The following is a 16,146-nucleotide window of genomic DNA, read 5'->3' on the forward strand; positions in this document are numbered from 1 at the left end:
CCTTTGATCTCAACACACAGCCTCTGCCAGGAACTTCTGCACAGACAGGCAATCTGACTTAAGTAGGCTTCTGTTCTCTTGTCCTCCTCTCTCTCCTTTGGGGAAGGAGTGACACGGACAGAAGTGAGGGAACGTGGGTGACATAGCATCTCGGCTCTGTGCTGTGCACTTGTCTCGAGTCCCCTGAATGTACTGTTTGTCTGGGCAGCATGGCACTGGCCCCTGAGGGCCGTCTACGAAATACCTGAGTACCCACCTTAGCCCCTGCAGCTCAGAAAGCAGAGCCCAAGGGCCGTGCCACCCTGCCCACTGCCCACTGTCTCCTTCGCAACCTCAGAGGAGAAGTGTGTCTCACAGAGCTCCTGTGAGGATCTGATTTCCACACGCACGATGGAATGGTGTTTATGGAAACCAAAACTGTATTTTTCATAGTTGGCAAATGGTAATGCCCCACTATTCTGCATGAGGTCTGGAGAGGGGGTGGATCCCCCTAAACCACAGTCACTGCTGCCTCAGCTTTGAGGTCCAGGCTAGATTTTCTTTCTCAGGCTGTGCTGAGGCAATGGCTCTAAAGGCCAGATCTTCTACTTAAGGAAGAAAGGGGTTTTCTTTATTTTAATTGCTTTATCTACGATGAGCAAGGCCAGGCCATTCTGGTCAGACTTCTGCTGAGAATCATGCTTGGGATGTGTGGCTGGAAGCCCTGGCAGGTCCTGCTGCAGCAGAGGGGGAGGGGAAGCAACCTTGCAGCCTTAGTCTTTAGGGTCTCCTCTGAAGGTAGGGGCGGGGACAGGGCAAATACAGAGCAGCCCTCCTGGACAAAAACTGAAAACCAGAGCGCATTCGGACACCTGATGGCTTGTGCTTATGAGAGGGACAGGGACAGGGAGGCCAGCTCTCAGCCATGAACAGCAGATACCAGGGGTCACCTGAGCCCCATGTCACAAGAGCAGGATGGTTGTTAGTTTATCTGGGCACTGCCCAGTTGACTGTCAGTTAGCTGGGGCACTGCCATGTTTCAGAGGGAGCCCAGGGATGCAGGCTGAGGAGGGAAAGACAGGCCTGTAGCATGGCTGTTGCAGCAAGGGTGAACCCAGGCACAAGTCCTCCATCTCAAGGACAGAAATCATGGGATAGATGTGTGCTGTACCATACATAATGTGGGAGTAAGAAGTGTACTATAGAAACCAATTATGCATCACCCTGCACCTGGGGGTTTCTCATTTACCTGCCAGTTCCTGAATAAACACCTAGAGGCTTATATTAATTATAAAAGTTTGGCCAGTGGCTCAGGCTTATTACTAACTAGCTCCTACTTTTAAATGAACCTATTTCTACTATTTTGTATTTTATCACATGACTCATGGCTTGTTACCTCACATCTTGCTTAAACTCTAGCAACTGATGGCATTTTCCTTGACTCTGCCTTCTTTCTCCCTGTATCTTTGTTTGGATTTCCAGCATAGTTATATTCTGCTCTGCCATAGGCCAAAGCAGCTTCTTTATTAATGAATGGTAATAAACACATTCAGAGCACACAGAGGGGCATCAACATCATCCCCCCCCCATTCATAGGATGAGATTTTAATTCCTGATAGATGTTTGAGGGGGACCTTCAGAAGTAATCATTTAGATGAAGTCAAGAGTTAGTGTCCTTGCCGGGCGGTGGTGGTGCACGCCTTTAATCCCAGCACTCGGGAGGCAGAGGCAGGCAGATCTCTTTGAGTTCGAGACCAGCCTGGTCTACAGAGCTAGTTCCAGGACAGGCTCCAAAGCCACAGAGAAACCCTGTCTTGAAAAAACCAAAAAAAAAAAAAAAGAGTTAGTGTCCTTGAGATAGTATTAGTGACTTTGTGGAAAAGGCAGCAGAGAGCTACCTTTCTTTCCTCCTCCTCTTCCTCTTCCTATCCCTCCCTCTCCTCCTTCATCTTCCCCTTCACTCCTTCAGGTGAGGACACAACTCAGTGGTGACTGGATTGGCTGGGTATCTTCATTTTGGAGTTGTCAGTCTCCAGAGCTGCCTGAGACAAACTCACTCACACTCTCCCTGGTGCTTTGCTACACTTGCCCCAGTGAAAGAGTCAGGGCTTGTGGTGGTTCATGTTGTGAATGGCCCTCAGAGCCTCCTGTACTGGTGTAGCGTCAACATGAGTGGCTGTGTCTGTCACACACGCCCCATCACGATCTTCTGCCTCTCTCCAGGCCCCCAGTGGAAAGGCTAAGTGACCATGTTCTGACACTTCTGAACCCATGAGCCCAAAGAAACTTTTCCTCTTTCTAAGTTGAAACCCTCAGGTGTTTAGTCACAGCGAAGAAAATCTGACTGACGAAGGGCTTAACCTTGACCTGGCTGATCGTTCTTCCAAAGCTCTTATACAGGAATATATAAGCCTACTTCTCAAGAGACAGATGGCATGGGTTCTTCTGTCCTAGGACGGGGTACTTGGGAAAGAGGAAAGCCATGCCTACCCCATGTTTAGATCTTAGTATGTCAGTGTTGACCCCACCGTGCATGTAAATTTGTGGCTGAGTAACAGGCCCTTTTTGGGTTCTCAGTGGGACATCTCAACATGAGTTGACCCCACTGTGGGCTGAGTCACTCAGCAACTCTGGCCTGGCTTCTCCTCCACCACTGATCCAAGGCAGGTATCCAGGAGACCCAACAGAGAGTGGCTGGTCTCCCTGTGTGTCAGGAGAACACGCATGAAACAACCTTCCTGAGAGGAGGCAGAGAGTGACACTCCAAAGCCACTAAGCTCGCTCGGAAGCTGGCAAGCCTTCTCCACAGTCGTGACTGCGATGAGTGTCTGGGAGGAAATACATGCGTATCTGTCACTTTGATTGACACTGACCAAAACACCCGACAGAGACAACTTGGCTCATAGTTCTAGAAGGTTCATTCAGTCAACCAGGGTGGAAAAGGCTTTGTGGAACAGCTCACAGCACATAGACAGGAAGCAGAGAGAACAAACTGGACACCAGGTAGAATGTTCAAAATCCTGTCCTCAGTGATCTACACCCTCCCCAAATAATGCCACAGCCTGTGAGGGGCACTTTATATCCTGTCTGAGAGGCTGTGTTTATGTGGAATCTGCCCAGAGGGCAACTCAGGGGGTCCCATAAGGATATGGTGGGCCAGAAGAGCTGTGACTGGTTCAGCAAATCAGCGTCGTGCTCCTGGCAGAGCTGCAGCCGTGTGCAAACGTCCTGTGTCAGAGTGGTAAGGGTGAGGTAAGTTCTTTTTTTTTTATGGTTTTTTCGAGACAGGGGTTTTTTTTTTTTTTTTTTTTTTTTTTTTTGGTTTTTCGAGACAGGGTTTCTCTGTGGTTTTGGAGCCTGTCCTGGAACTAGCTCTGTAGACCAGGCTGGTCTCGAACTCACAGAGATCCGCCTGCCTCTGCCTCCCGAGTGCTGGGATTAAAGGCGTGCGCCACCACCGCCCGGCGTGAGGTAAGTTCTTGCCCAGAAGGGACAGGGAAGGGTTTCTGAAGAGGACTCTGGAGAGGGGCACGGAGGCCACAGCAACAGGTGAGGATTCCAAATCTATTCAAAGAGCAGTCAGGGGCCTGGATGGGAGAATGACATTATGTTTTTAACCACGATTTCTCTGGATGCTTTATGGAAAGTAGACGGAAGGAGTAGAGACGTGGGAATATAGGGCTCAGGGTCAGAGTGGAGGGAAGGGATGGATATGAGAAGCCACGTGCTCTGGAATTGATGGCAAGGCCACCTCCCGGCTCTGGGTCCCCCTGTCTGTCAATGTCCCTTTTGCTGGAACACACACACACACACACACACACACACACACACACACACACCCCTGCCTGTCAATGTCCCTTTGGCTGGAACACACATACACACACCCTGCCTGGGGAAAGGCGTGTGCCTGAAATTCTCACAGCCCCTCTCCAGCCCTGAATCTTTAGATACCTTAAGAGAATTTAAAGAATAAAAGTGTTGGGCAGGGCACTCAGAGGATGGTGGTTACGCATTTAAACTCCTCCCACCTCAAGGTCCTCCCACCAGCAGGAGGGACTTCTAGGTGGTATCAAGGGCAGGAAGACAGAGCCCTACCGTTGCCTCTTCTAAGCTCCTCCTTGCACAGGGAGCCTAGCGCTACCTCAGGGCCTTTGTGCTAACCTCACCTTCCCTAGCATAGTGAAAAGTACTCTACAGTGATTCCAGCCCATAGTAGGTGTTAAGTAGAGTTGAGGATGGATGGATGGATGGATGGATGGATGGATGGATGGATGGATGGAGGATGTGGATCAGCTGACTGCCTAACCTCCCCCCCCCCAACTACAGCTGGCCCTCCTCTGCCCTCCTTCTTTAGAGACTGTGTGCTAGGAGAGACAGCACACTTTTGCCCGACTTCAGCTGTGGTGGTGGTGGGGACTGGGACAGTGTCCTTGAGCCCTGTCTTTAAGAAATTGATCTTGGAGCCTTTAAGCCCTGTGGGGAAAGAGCCAAAGCTCCAGCCCTCTCTGTGAGCTGGAGGCCAGGCGCTGGCGTTCTGGGGGAAATGCTTTGTGATGTGCTTTTTGTTTATGCAAAGAGGCAGCCAAGTTTCTGCTCTGGAGTAGACGGGGAAGGACCTGGTTCTGCATGGCAATGTCAAAGTTTGCCAGACTGGTGGCAAAGCTTTCCTGGAAGGACAGTGAGCCCTGGAGGATGGCCTGAGTGAGGCTGGGCAGAGGAGAACTCCCTTGAGGAAGAGGTCTGGGGTACAGAATGGGGTTCCTTATGGAGGGGGGCTGATGACCCTGCTGCTTGGTAGGCATGTTCTGAGCAGACCTGTTGCTGGGATCCCCATGCCTCTGTGGAGCTGAGTTTCGGGCTGTGAGCAATGTCTAATGGCACCTGGATAACCTAGAGATCAAAGTAATCTCAGGGAGTCCCCAGAGGGTGGCGGGAGGGCGCACCCCTGGGTGGCTTCTGTGTAAACCCCTGATGTAAATAAAGAAGAGGCCAGGTTTAGGCTGCCAGGATAGAGGCTTGGGATAGAGGGAATTTGGGGGAGACAAGACAATGCACCCACTAGAATTTGGAGGCCTCACGACTGAATAGTCAGAAGTTGGAGATGGAGGTGACACACCCACTGGAAGCTGGGGGAGCAGTCTGCTGGCCTCACAGGAGGAATATTTGTATTTGTATTTTTTTTCTCTATGTAACAGCCCTGGCTGTCCTGGAACTAGCCTTTGTAGACCAGTCTGGCCTTGAATTCGCAGAGACCAGCCTGCCTCTGCCTCCTGAGGACTGGGATTAAAGGCGAGCATCACCATTGCCCAGCTTGTATTTGTATCTCCTGGAGCATAAATGGGTTTGGCAAATGGGCAGGGCGGGACCAGAGGTGTGTAAACCCCTCCTTTAACTCCAAGTACCTGAACATGATGACCAAGATAAACCCTCAGACTCCTCCATGGTCTCTTCCTGCCTCCTCTCCTGTAGAAGTCCGTACCCTCCAGGGACAGGGGATAACTAACTCATTGGGCAAGGGATCTAGGATGGGGCCCAAGCTGCTACCTCACCCTTAGGAAGTTTGTCAACGCCCAGAACCTAGTGTGCACTCCATGAATAATGCTCAGCCGAAGGGATCACTAGGGTGGAGCCACGAACAAAACACAGTTCCCATAGAAACTCTTCCACGTGGTTGTGATGCTGTCCAACCCTTCCCCTGGATTTCCGGGGTGAGCAGGTGGGTCTGAAGTCCTTGCTTCCAACTGCATCTGACCTCAGGAGAAATCTACCACAATCCTGCTGTGTAGCTCACTTACTCTGGGCCTCATTTTCCCCAAATGGTTTGTTATAAAGACTAATAGCAAAAAAAAAAAAATATTAAAGCATAAAAATTCTAGAAAAATCCCCAGTGCATAGTACTGTATTAGTGAAGCTATCCAATACAAGAGGGTCAGGTAATGGGAACTTTTGCTTTGTGTCCCAGATTTTGGTCCCTCTTGGCTTCAGCCTTTGGACCCTGCCTCCCATTTTCCTGCTAACACTAGAAAAGTAAACACCTACTTTGCCACGCCTTAAGTCCTGGTGAGAAGAATGAATATCTCTGGGGGAGACACAACACTTCAATCTGCTCCAGAGAATGGAACATCTCATACTAGTGTCTCTTGCTCTGAGAGTTAATCCAAGTGGACCTGTCAATCACTTGGCTAAGAGACCATCCCTAAGGCAGGCTGATTCAAGCTAAAGAAACGAGAGGAATTTCTATCCCTTTAGTCAGATAAAGTACCCGTCCTTCCCAGAAACCCCATCCCCGGTAGTCACTTCCTGAGACATGGCTATTGAGCCTTGCTCACTCTGCCCTCCTCACAGCCCTAATTCAGAAAAGTATGGCTTTTTCCCCTTTCCTCTTTCTTTGTCCAAAGCCTAAGCGTTTTCTCTCCGGCACTTGGCGATTTCTTTCTCTATAACACTAAGCCCCATCTCTGCCTCCACCATATGGTTGTCTGTTGTCACGTACCTGATACCTGACCTCCCTTGCTAAACATGCCACCCTAATGCCAGGGGTATGGTTTTCCCTCTTCTTTTCCATGTCCTCCCTCCCAGTGGCTGCCAAAAGTCACAGCCTGCTGGCTGTTGTTCTCCAGAGCTCATAAAACTAGCCTTAAAAGCTTGGCAGTGGTGGCACACACATTTAATTCTAGCACTCTAGAGGCAGAGGCAGGAGGATCTCTGTGAGTTCAAGACTAGTCTGGTCTATGGAGTGAGTTCCAGGCCAGCTAGGACTACACAGAGAAACCCTGTCTCAGAAAACAAAACCAACAGACAAACAAACAAAACTATCCTGAGCGCCCACAGAATCTGTTTTTAAATTCTTTCATTAATGAGACTAAGAACACAAAGGAGCCATGGTTTCCCTGGTAACACCAGGAGGCGTCTCCGCAAACACCAGCACTTGCTTACGATTCTCTGAGTGTGACCAGGCGCTGGAGCAGGGGCCTGATATCCTATGGTCACAGCCATCCACACATCCTTGTGAGCCTGATCTTCCAGGGACTGACCTGGCAAATACCAGAAGTAATGCTGCCAGACAGGGAAGGATGGCGGCTGCTGAGGCCACAGGACACAGAAGGACACGGCAGAGGGCCTGGGGCCTTCAGAGGCCTCTCAGCTACTCTCAGCTCAATGGGGAGAAAGGCAGAGATGACAGGGATTTTGATTCTTGCTGGCAATGACCTCAGGACGTCAAGTCTCCGGAGTGTTATGTTGGGGGTGGCTGGCTGGCCTCCCTGAGCACATAGACTGGAGTTCAGCATGGTGTCCTGTTTCAGGATGCAGTCTCATTCCCTAAGTGCCAAGACCGTATACTACCCCTAGTCAGACCGCTAGCATCCCCCTTCCCACACTCTTGCGTGTCTCGGAGACTGTGTGGTACAATTTGTCCCCAGTGACTTGAGCTCTGCCACTGGGCTCCATTAGGGCACTACTGTGTAATCAGAAAGCAATGTATTTTTCATTTCCCAGTAAACCAGATTCTCCCGCTGCCTGATCAGATTGTGACCCATGGAAAGAGATGGGAGAAATGACACCATGAGCCCAGGGAGCCAGTGGCCTCAAGGAAGTTCCAGGAGTAGAAAACACTCTTGGAGATGAAGGAGATAGGGAGATGTTGGAGGAGAGGTGGGAAGTGAGAGCAGGGCTGGGGGTGCACTCCTCTGCTCTGCCCCCACTCCAACCTTAGCATCAGAGACAGACCGATGTGGAGGCCTCTGGGCTCTGCTTCCCACAGTGATGGAGCCACATCATAAGAGAAGAGTCTGGTCGGTACCTATGGAGAAGGTGAGACACAGGGCCTGACCCATGTCTTGAGTAAACCAGCGAGATCTAAAGTAGGCACTCTGGCTGTCCCAGCCCTAGAAAGATGGTATGTGCCACCAGAAGCTTCTACTTGGGGTATCTGAGAAGGGGTGGGGATGGCCTGGCATTGACCTTGGAGAGGCCGCAGAATGGAAGGCACGTGGGGTCCCCTTTCCCACCCAGTCCTCCCACGGAGCACCAAGAAACAGAGAGGACTTGGATGAGCCCGTCCACTGTTATGCAGGCATGGCATGAAGCTGGATCACACACGGACCCAGGAGAGACAAGCACCTGCAACGAAGGGTCTTAAATCAGCACTTTGCAAGGTGTCCCGGGACCCCAGCAGACGGACCCTGAGACATTCAGAGAACACAGCAACGCTAAGCTTTCTACACTCAAGCTCATGGCAAGAGTATGCTGCTGAGGACATGTTCCTCGCAATTGCTTTCTAATACCCTGAACGCAGCCAGATTTGAACACCGAAGGAAGCAGTTGTCCTCTGCACAGCACGGGGCTCCTGGCACCAGGAAGATCAGGAATTCAAGGTCATCCTCAGCTACACAGCAAGCTCAAAGCCAGACGAGGCTACGTAAGACCTCGTCCTGAAAATTTTAAAGGAAGAATTTTAAAAAGGCATTTAGGGAACACCTACTATGCACCAACCCTTTGTCAGGGTTGAGTGTGCACAGTCAGGTAGACGATGTTCTGGGAACCTGCTATGAAACTTGGGGTACCTGAGATGACAATCCCTAGTTCTAAGACACATCACCCATGGAAGAAGGGCCTCAGGGATGTCTGAGTATAATTTGGTACAGGGGCAGGGGACACACCATGGAGAGACTTGGGCAAAGTGACAGTCCACATCTGCCTAGACGGGAGCCCAGTGAGGGAAACTGTCACCTCTTTTGTCTGCCTCAGCTGTCACCCCTTTGCTGGAGCCTGCACAGGACAAGCTCAACATCTCAACAGCCACTTCAAGCTGTCACCAGGGAGAGATGATGCTTGGCCCTCCGTGTCCGCCGACAGGGACTCTGACTCCTGCTTTGACAACTGTCAGCTCCCCCTGGGAGACAAGGCCAGGCAGCAACTAGGCTCCCTCATCAGCTGTCAGGAGGCATCAGAGGAGGGAGGCAGATGGGGAGTGGCTGCCGGGATGCAGGAAGAACAACAGGGACCAGACAGAGAAGAGGGAAAAGTGGGGACAGTTCGTGGTGCCCCACCCCGGTGTTCCCACCCAGCACTGTCACCACTGGCTTCTGCATCAGCCCAACTCTGTGGAATGTGAGCTCCATGAAGGCAGGACAACACTGGCCCACACTGACCCTCCTCTAACTTAGAACCTCATCAGGATCCTATCTCCTCAGTGCTCAGATCATGAAAGAGTGTGTGTGTGGTGTGTGTGTGTGTGTGTGTGTGTGTGTGTGTGTGTGTGTGTGTGTGTGTGTGACAATATCAGAACAGAAATAAACAACAGACAAAGCTTCCCCTGGCAAGCCCCAGGAGAGATGTGCACAGACAAGATGGCTTGCAGTGGAAAGGAAAGGCGGATGGTATGATAACAACGGACAGCCAGCACGGTTGGGAGACATAGAGCCAAGGCTAGAACAGGTCTGGCACTTCTTCTGAGACTTCTAAGGAATCTCCCCACCCCCTTCAGATCAGAACAGTCAGGGAGGAGCAGGAATAGCCCACGTCACCTTCCCACAGGCACGTGACTCCACTGCTGTGCCTTGGTCCCACTGCCCAGACTCTCTGAGCCTCCTGGCAGAGGCACCTTGCACGGGGTTGCCCAGGGCTAAACCTCTATCAACGTGCACTCTTTCCTCCTCTTTTAAATAACAACGTGGGGGAGCCCCAAATTTCCCAATGGAGATATTTCTAGACACCAAATCAACTCCATCCCCTGCCTCTCCCCAGAGCTTTATGCCTCTCAGCCGGGTCCAAACTGTGCAAGAGGAGAGAGAGGCCCCCGAGCCCTGGCCTGTGCTTCGCCACCATCCAGACTGCCCTGCATTAGAAGCTGAAGATGTCTTTGAGGAGTTTTCCTTGATCCAGGTTCCCCCAGTACCGCTGGTGCAATTCTAGTCTTCATTCTGCCCCTAAACTTCACTCCTACTGTGAGCTTCCAGGCGCAGGGGTAGATTTGGCCATCTCGGTACCCCAGTGTCCGTAATGAGGCACGATGTTAGGAAGTGCAGGACACAATGGTTCATGGCCCCCATGGGCCTCTGCTTACCTCACATCTGTCTAAGCGTTAGACACCTAGAGCAATAAATGCCACAGTAGCCCTTGGAGCTGAACTATCCCCACATGTGTGGCACAGAGGGACTACAGCGACAGTGGCCTGCTTCAATTGCCGACAGTACGAGTACTGATTGCAATTTGTAGCCCACGTTGACAAATGACAAGATCTCCCTGAGAGATTCCAGCCTTCATCTCAGAAAACCAGACCTGGCAAGGGCTGGGCAGGCCATTCCTGCACAGTCTCAAGTGAGCAGAACTGAGGAAGCCATTGTCAGGGGATGTGGTTTCTCCCAATGTCTTCTAGGCCCCAACCTCTTCCGCCCACTGCTGCCTGGCACCAAGCTGCACCTGGTCATATGATTCTCTTCTGGGTTCTGTATGCAGCGCCCCCATGTTATCCTGATAAATGAGACTGCTTTAACAAACACACAGTGTCTTGATCTCAGGCCTAGCGGGACAAGCATGAGGAACAGAAGGGCCAGAAACTATCCCAAACCTTCTCCCGGGGTCCAGGCAACACACCCAGATGAGGAAGGGAGCTTTGGGCCTCCATCCTTCCTCCTCTTTGCTCCAGCCAGTTCCTACACCAGCCCCAGGTTTCAGTGTCTCTTTGTTGCAGGAAGCAGAGTCAGACATGTGAACGGGTAGGGGTGGGGTGTGTGCGTGGGGGGGGGGGCTGATGCCTTCTGCAGGCTGCTTTGCAGTTCACAAGACTTCCTCCCCCTGAACCTAGCACAAAACATTCCTGCACAGCCGCTGTGCCGGCCCCAGCATTCTTGAAAGTTGGTGAGCAGCTGATTGTTTACAAACCCTGGCAAGACTTCGGCAAGTCAAGGCCAATTTCTGGATTAAATTAGAAAAGAAAAGAGGAAACATATCCAAGTCTTGGCACCAAGAAAGATTGTTCATTGAACTCAGTTGTTTTAGAACACACTGTGCTGAGGCCCTTCATCCTTCTGGGAGGAATCAAAGGGTACAGCCTCAGCTGTAAAAGTGCAGGGAGCCCCATGGGACCCCATGCTCTCTACAAGCCTAAGGAATGGGTTTGCCTGAAGTGGAAGAGTGGCTCACACAGCTCAGAGAGACTGCTCTTGCCCAGAAATCTACTAAGATATTTTCAAATGGAGATCAAAGTCAGTTCAGCTATTCCTTCAAAAAGAACCCTCGCAGTGACCTCAGACGACCTTGGAAGAAGTTAGATCAGCTGGAGGGATAGGTGGTGTTGAGAAGTCTAGGGTATAAGCAGCAAACAGGTAAAACTCAGCTTAAGTGTGAGGTCACCACGGTGGCCTTCAGGGAAGGCTGTTCCAGCTGAGGGGTTGGGGGTCAGAGGGCAGATGGAAGCAAGGGAGAATTTGACCAGTGGTCAAGGCGATTGCTACACAGCCTGACGACTTGAGTTGGGTTCCTGGTACACCTCCATCTATGTGCTGTCTCACACACACACACACACACACACACACACACACACACACACACAGAGTATAAATAAATGAAATAAAAATAAATACAAACAAGTCAGGCGGTGGTGGCACATGCCTTTAATCCCAGCACTCTGAAGGCAGAGGCAGGTGGATCTCTGGGAGTTCGAGTCCAGCCTGATCTACAGAGTAAATTCCAGGACAGCCAAAGCTACACAGAGAAACCCTGTCTTGAAAAAACAAACAAACCAATAAAATAAACAGACTACCTATAGCTTGCAACAGAAAGTATTAATATGTCGCCACTGTAGCTATCAGCAACCACGACAAAGAATGAGGCAGGATCATGGGTCATTCCTCAGTGGAGCAGGCACAGAGGACGAGGCCATGACCGAATATTCTGGTAGGGAGGACATTAACATGTACTTCACCTGTTGGAAGATTTCACCTTTAGGAGACCGGTCTAAGGACATGCTTAAGGATGAGGGACAGATTCGGCGATGTGGATGCAAAATAGTAGGTTGTGTCGCTGACCTCTAAAGAGGAAGCAAGTTTTATCCCACGGGTGTGTCATATAAATAATAAGTTACATAAAAAGCACACGCTCCCCATGGCAACTCCACACTCATTAAAATGAAGTCGTGGAGAGGAGCTCCTGGGAGAAAAGATGGAGAGATCTATATGAGCTCATTCTAATCTTATGGCATAAATAATATATTATCTGTGTTAAATATAGGATGTTTTAATGAACTGAAAAAAATTACTTTTCTGAATTTAGGGAGGGAATCGGGGGAAATGGATCTGGCTGGCAGGGAATGAGTTGGTAGGTGGTATCCGTGGGTAAGAGGGTCCCGTGAAGTGCTCGGCAGATACCCCCAACCCTCACCCACCAGGGGTCTGAGATGAAGCAGGGAGTGGAGAGAGACCCACAAATTCTCACTTTCTGTTGTGAGCTGAATGTGATGTCGCCCCAGGCACATGTGCTTGAGGAAGTTACAGAGCCCATTGGGAGGTGGAGCCTTTTGGGGGGGTACAGCTGCTGATCTGAGTCATGTCCACTCCTATAAGTGACCTCTCACCCACACACTAGTTAGTAACCCTGATAAAAACTCACTGGTTCCCCAACTCGGACTTTGGTGTAGTTCCCCTTGGGGATGAATCAACATGGACACGTGTTGCACATCCCGAGAAAGGTCTTTCATACAACACGCAGCTCAGGGGGCAGCTTGCTGTCCAGGCTGCCCTTCAGTGACAGAGTCATCTCTACCAACCTGCTATTACTGTCGATGGTCACCTGATCCAGAGTGCGGCTGGACCTCACCCAATGCCACATCTAGACAGGCACTCCCTCAACCAAACTACATCCAGGACCAGCTGTAGATTTAACAAGGGGATCATAACAAGCTACCGGCCAGGCTTTAGGGGTTGTGGCTTGAGGTCCACACACCCAGAGCTGCCCAAGCTTCCTTAGTAAATGGTGGTCAGCTTCAAGTTCAGAGGAGCGCACAGCAGGCTTTCCCACCATGCAGTGCTCAGGGCAGTTGCCACTGGCCACACAGGCAACTTAAACGTCAGATTAATTACAAGTCATGGCCCCATTAGCAAGGCTGCCATCAAGATGACAAGTGCCGTGGGCTGTGGAGAACTGGGAACTCTCATGCATTGTTGGTGGGAACATAAGATGATCCAGCGGCTGTGGAAAGCAGCGTGGTGGTTTCTTAAAAGTTAAACATAGAATTACCACATGATTCAGCCTTTCTACTCCTGGGTCTGCAGCCAAAGGAATGCAAAACAGAGTGGTGAACAGGAATCTGTAACCCAAGCTCCCCAGCAGCCTTATTCCGGGAGGCGGAGGCTGCCCAGGTGCCCATCAATGGATGAGCAAAACCTGTCTAGGTATACTATGGCTCTGATGAGCCTCAGGAAGGGAGGGAAGGTTGGGCATGGAGATGCGTACTTGGGATCCCAGCACTCAGCAGGTTGGAGGCAGGAGAATTACAAGTTCAAGGTTAGCCTGAGACTCCTAGCAAGACCTGTATCAAAAACAAGGCAAAATAATACACACCATAGACAGACAGATGCACACACACGGTATTCCAACACGTTACAATGTAACTATCACAGTCAATTAAATAAGCTGGTTCCCAAAGGACAAATATCCTACAATCTCACCGATACTGAGGTCTGGAGCGGTCAGATTCAGAGATTAAAATCAGAAGAATCATAGTCAGGTTCCAGGGGATCAGGTGAGAAATGAGTGTTTAATGGCTGGAGGTTCAGCTTTAAAAGTTGAAAAGAGTCCCGTGTGTGGATAGTGTGACCTTTGTGCTTCCATGGGAATGTCCTTAATGTCACAAGCTGTGCACTTTAAAATGGTGACAATGGCCTGTGCCTGGCTCTAGGACTGTCACATGCTTGGCAAGCTCTCCACCACACATCTCTGTATTCCTAGCTCTCTTTTCCTTTTTGTGAACAAAAGTTCATTAAGCTGCCAGATCTGGTCTTGAACTTGAAATCCTCCTGCCTCAGCTTCCCAGGTAGCTGGGACTACAGGCTTGTGCCAGCAGGTGCGTCATTCTGTGCCCACCCCCTCCCTTATTTGGAGTGTGCGTGAGCAAATGCACACTTGTGTGCACATGGAGGTCAGCTGTCGAGCATCTTCCTAAATCACTCATTTAGTTTTGAGGGTGTGCAACTCTGTGGGCATGTGCGGTTACGTGCACACACTTGTGTGTGTGGGGGGGGGGGCAGGCCCTTGTGTGAGTGGAAAGGTCAGAGGAGGAAGTCAGGTACCCTGCTCTATGACTTCTGCCTTCTGTCTTACTTTTTGAGATCATCTCTCCCTGAACCTGGAGCTCACTGGTCCAGCTAAACTGGGACTGTGGGTGTTTACCACTGCGCCCAACTTTTTACATCTGTGCTGGGAACTGAAACTCAGGTCCTAGTGTTTATGTGGCAGGCACTATACCCACTGAGTCATCTTCCCAGCCCCAGGCCTGGCTTATATTTTATCACAACAAAATGCTTTTAATTAAACCTTAAATTCTATTGGGTTAAAAAAAAACTGGTCAGTTCTTTCCTCTCCCTAGACAGATTTCAAGAGCTCAAGATTCAGCCTGGCCGGTGTCTGCAATATTTCAAAGGCCAGAAGGACAGCTACAGAAAGTTCTGTCACGCAGCAACGTTCTGGAAGGTTGTCCCTTTGTATGTGTGTCTTCATTGTTCCTCCTCTCCAAGGCCACCAGAGTATCCACCAGTACCTTTCCCAGCTCTAACGACAGGGCACCAGCTGTTAGTGCAATCTCTGCTCCTAGCATGGGCAGAACCTTATCTTCCCCGTCCACAAGGAACTCTTGAAGCAGAAGGAGAGTGGGTGAGGGGTGAGCCACCTCACACCCCAGAGCCTCACGGAGCCCCACGAGTGCCTCACCCTTGTCTTCTGACAGACTCACCACCCCACCCACAAGGACAAGCACTTGGCCAATAAACACTTGCTGTGTGCACAAGTGCACATCTGTGTGACAAGGCAAACAGATGTGACCCAGACAGCCTTTCTCAACACCTCAGGTTGATCGCCTGAAATTCTCTTCTTGTTGTTGTGATGATGAGATGGGATTCATTTAAAACATACTTATGTTTCTGGGTTTTTTTCTAGAAACTAAACCATCTTGTTAGTCTTATTCAAAATGGAGCTACAGTGGTGTCGCAGGGATGTGCAGGAATGAATGAATGAATGAATGAATGAATGCCTGTGGTCAAAACTTGGGGAAAGTTTTCAATGTCTTCCAGAGAGCTCTGTGACACAGGAGCCCTCCACCAGGGAAAAGGAGGATTTTCATGCATCTGACCCAGGAAGAAGTCCTGCTGAGAGCCCCACATTCAGGCAGGGCCACCTGTAGACTCCTTAGGAATGATGCTCTCTGTGCTGTTGCCACTGCTGCACGAGCAAAGCTACATTTTATCTGGAGAGTGAAACTACTGTTACCTTACTTAAAGACAGAAAAAGCTCATTCACTTCCATTATGCCATTTAAACTACCCTACGGGGTGCAAGGGAACTGACCCATTTTAATGATGGGAACACCAAGGCTCAGAGGACTGGAACCTCATTCCCATGGACACACCTAGTCTTTTTAACTCCAAGACCCACCTTTCCCTATGAGCTGGGCAGCAGTGGAACTAGGGGAAGAACACGTATTCTGGAGGCTGGTGAGGTCTGCATATCTACCGGGCTTACAGGCTTAGTGTGAGTGTTTCCTAAGCTATTGCACTGAAAGTGGCTAGCCTGGGCCTGGCACACAGCCACACATCGGCAGATCATTAATCGCAACCATTACGGTTTTATTTATTGTTGTTGCTACTATTATTATTGCAGCCATATCTTAGGGGTTTGTTCATTTTCCATGATTATGGTTGTGCTGTTATTAAATTAAAGGTACTTTTCAAAAATTAATATGAGATTAACATTTTCTAAAATAAAATGTACAAATGCAAAGACTTTTGCAAGGAAAGGTAGACGTTCAGGGAGCCAAGGATGTAACCAGGACAACTTAAAGGAGTGAGCCGACTCGGATGGCAATCTCTTCCCGGGGCTCAGCTCACCCACATACTCTCACCAGGGTCCTCCAGAGGCAAACCTAGGTGCTGCCACCTTAGCTCCCAGGAGCAGAGCC

General features: G+C 50.2%; 1 protein-coding gene across 1 annotated transcript in view; it reads right to left on the reverse strand.

Annotated features, from left to right (window-relative positions):
- Nucleotides 1-16,146, reverse strand: part of Adamts2 (ADAM metallopeptidase with thrombospondin type 1 motif 2) — a 195,548-nt gene that overhangs the window by 45,831 nt on the left and 133,571 nt on the right. The window lies entirely within an intron of this gene.

The sequence above is a fragment of the Microtus ochrogaster genome, chromosome 7, assembly GCF_000317375.1.
Source record: "Microtus ochrogaster isolate Prairie Vole_2 chromosome 7, MicOch1.0, whole genome shotgun sequence".
Taxonomy (NCBI): Eukaryota; Metazoa; Chordata; class Mammalia; order Rodentia; family Cricetidae; genus Microtus; species Microtus ochrogaster.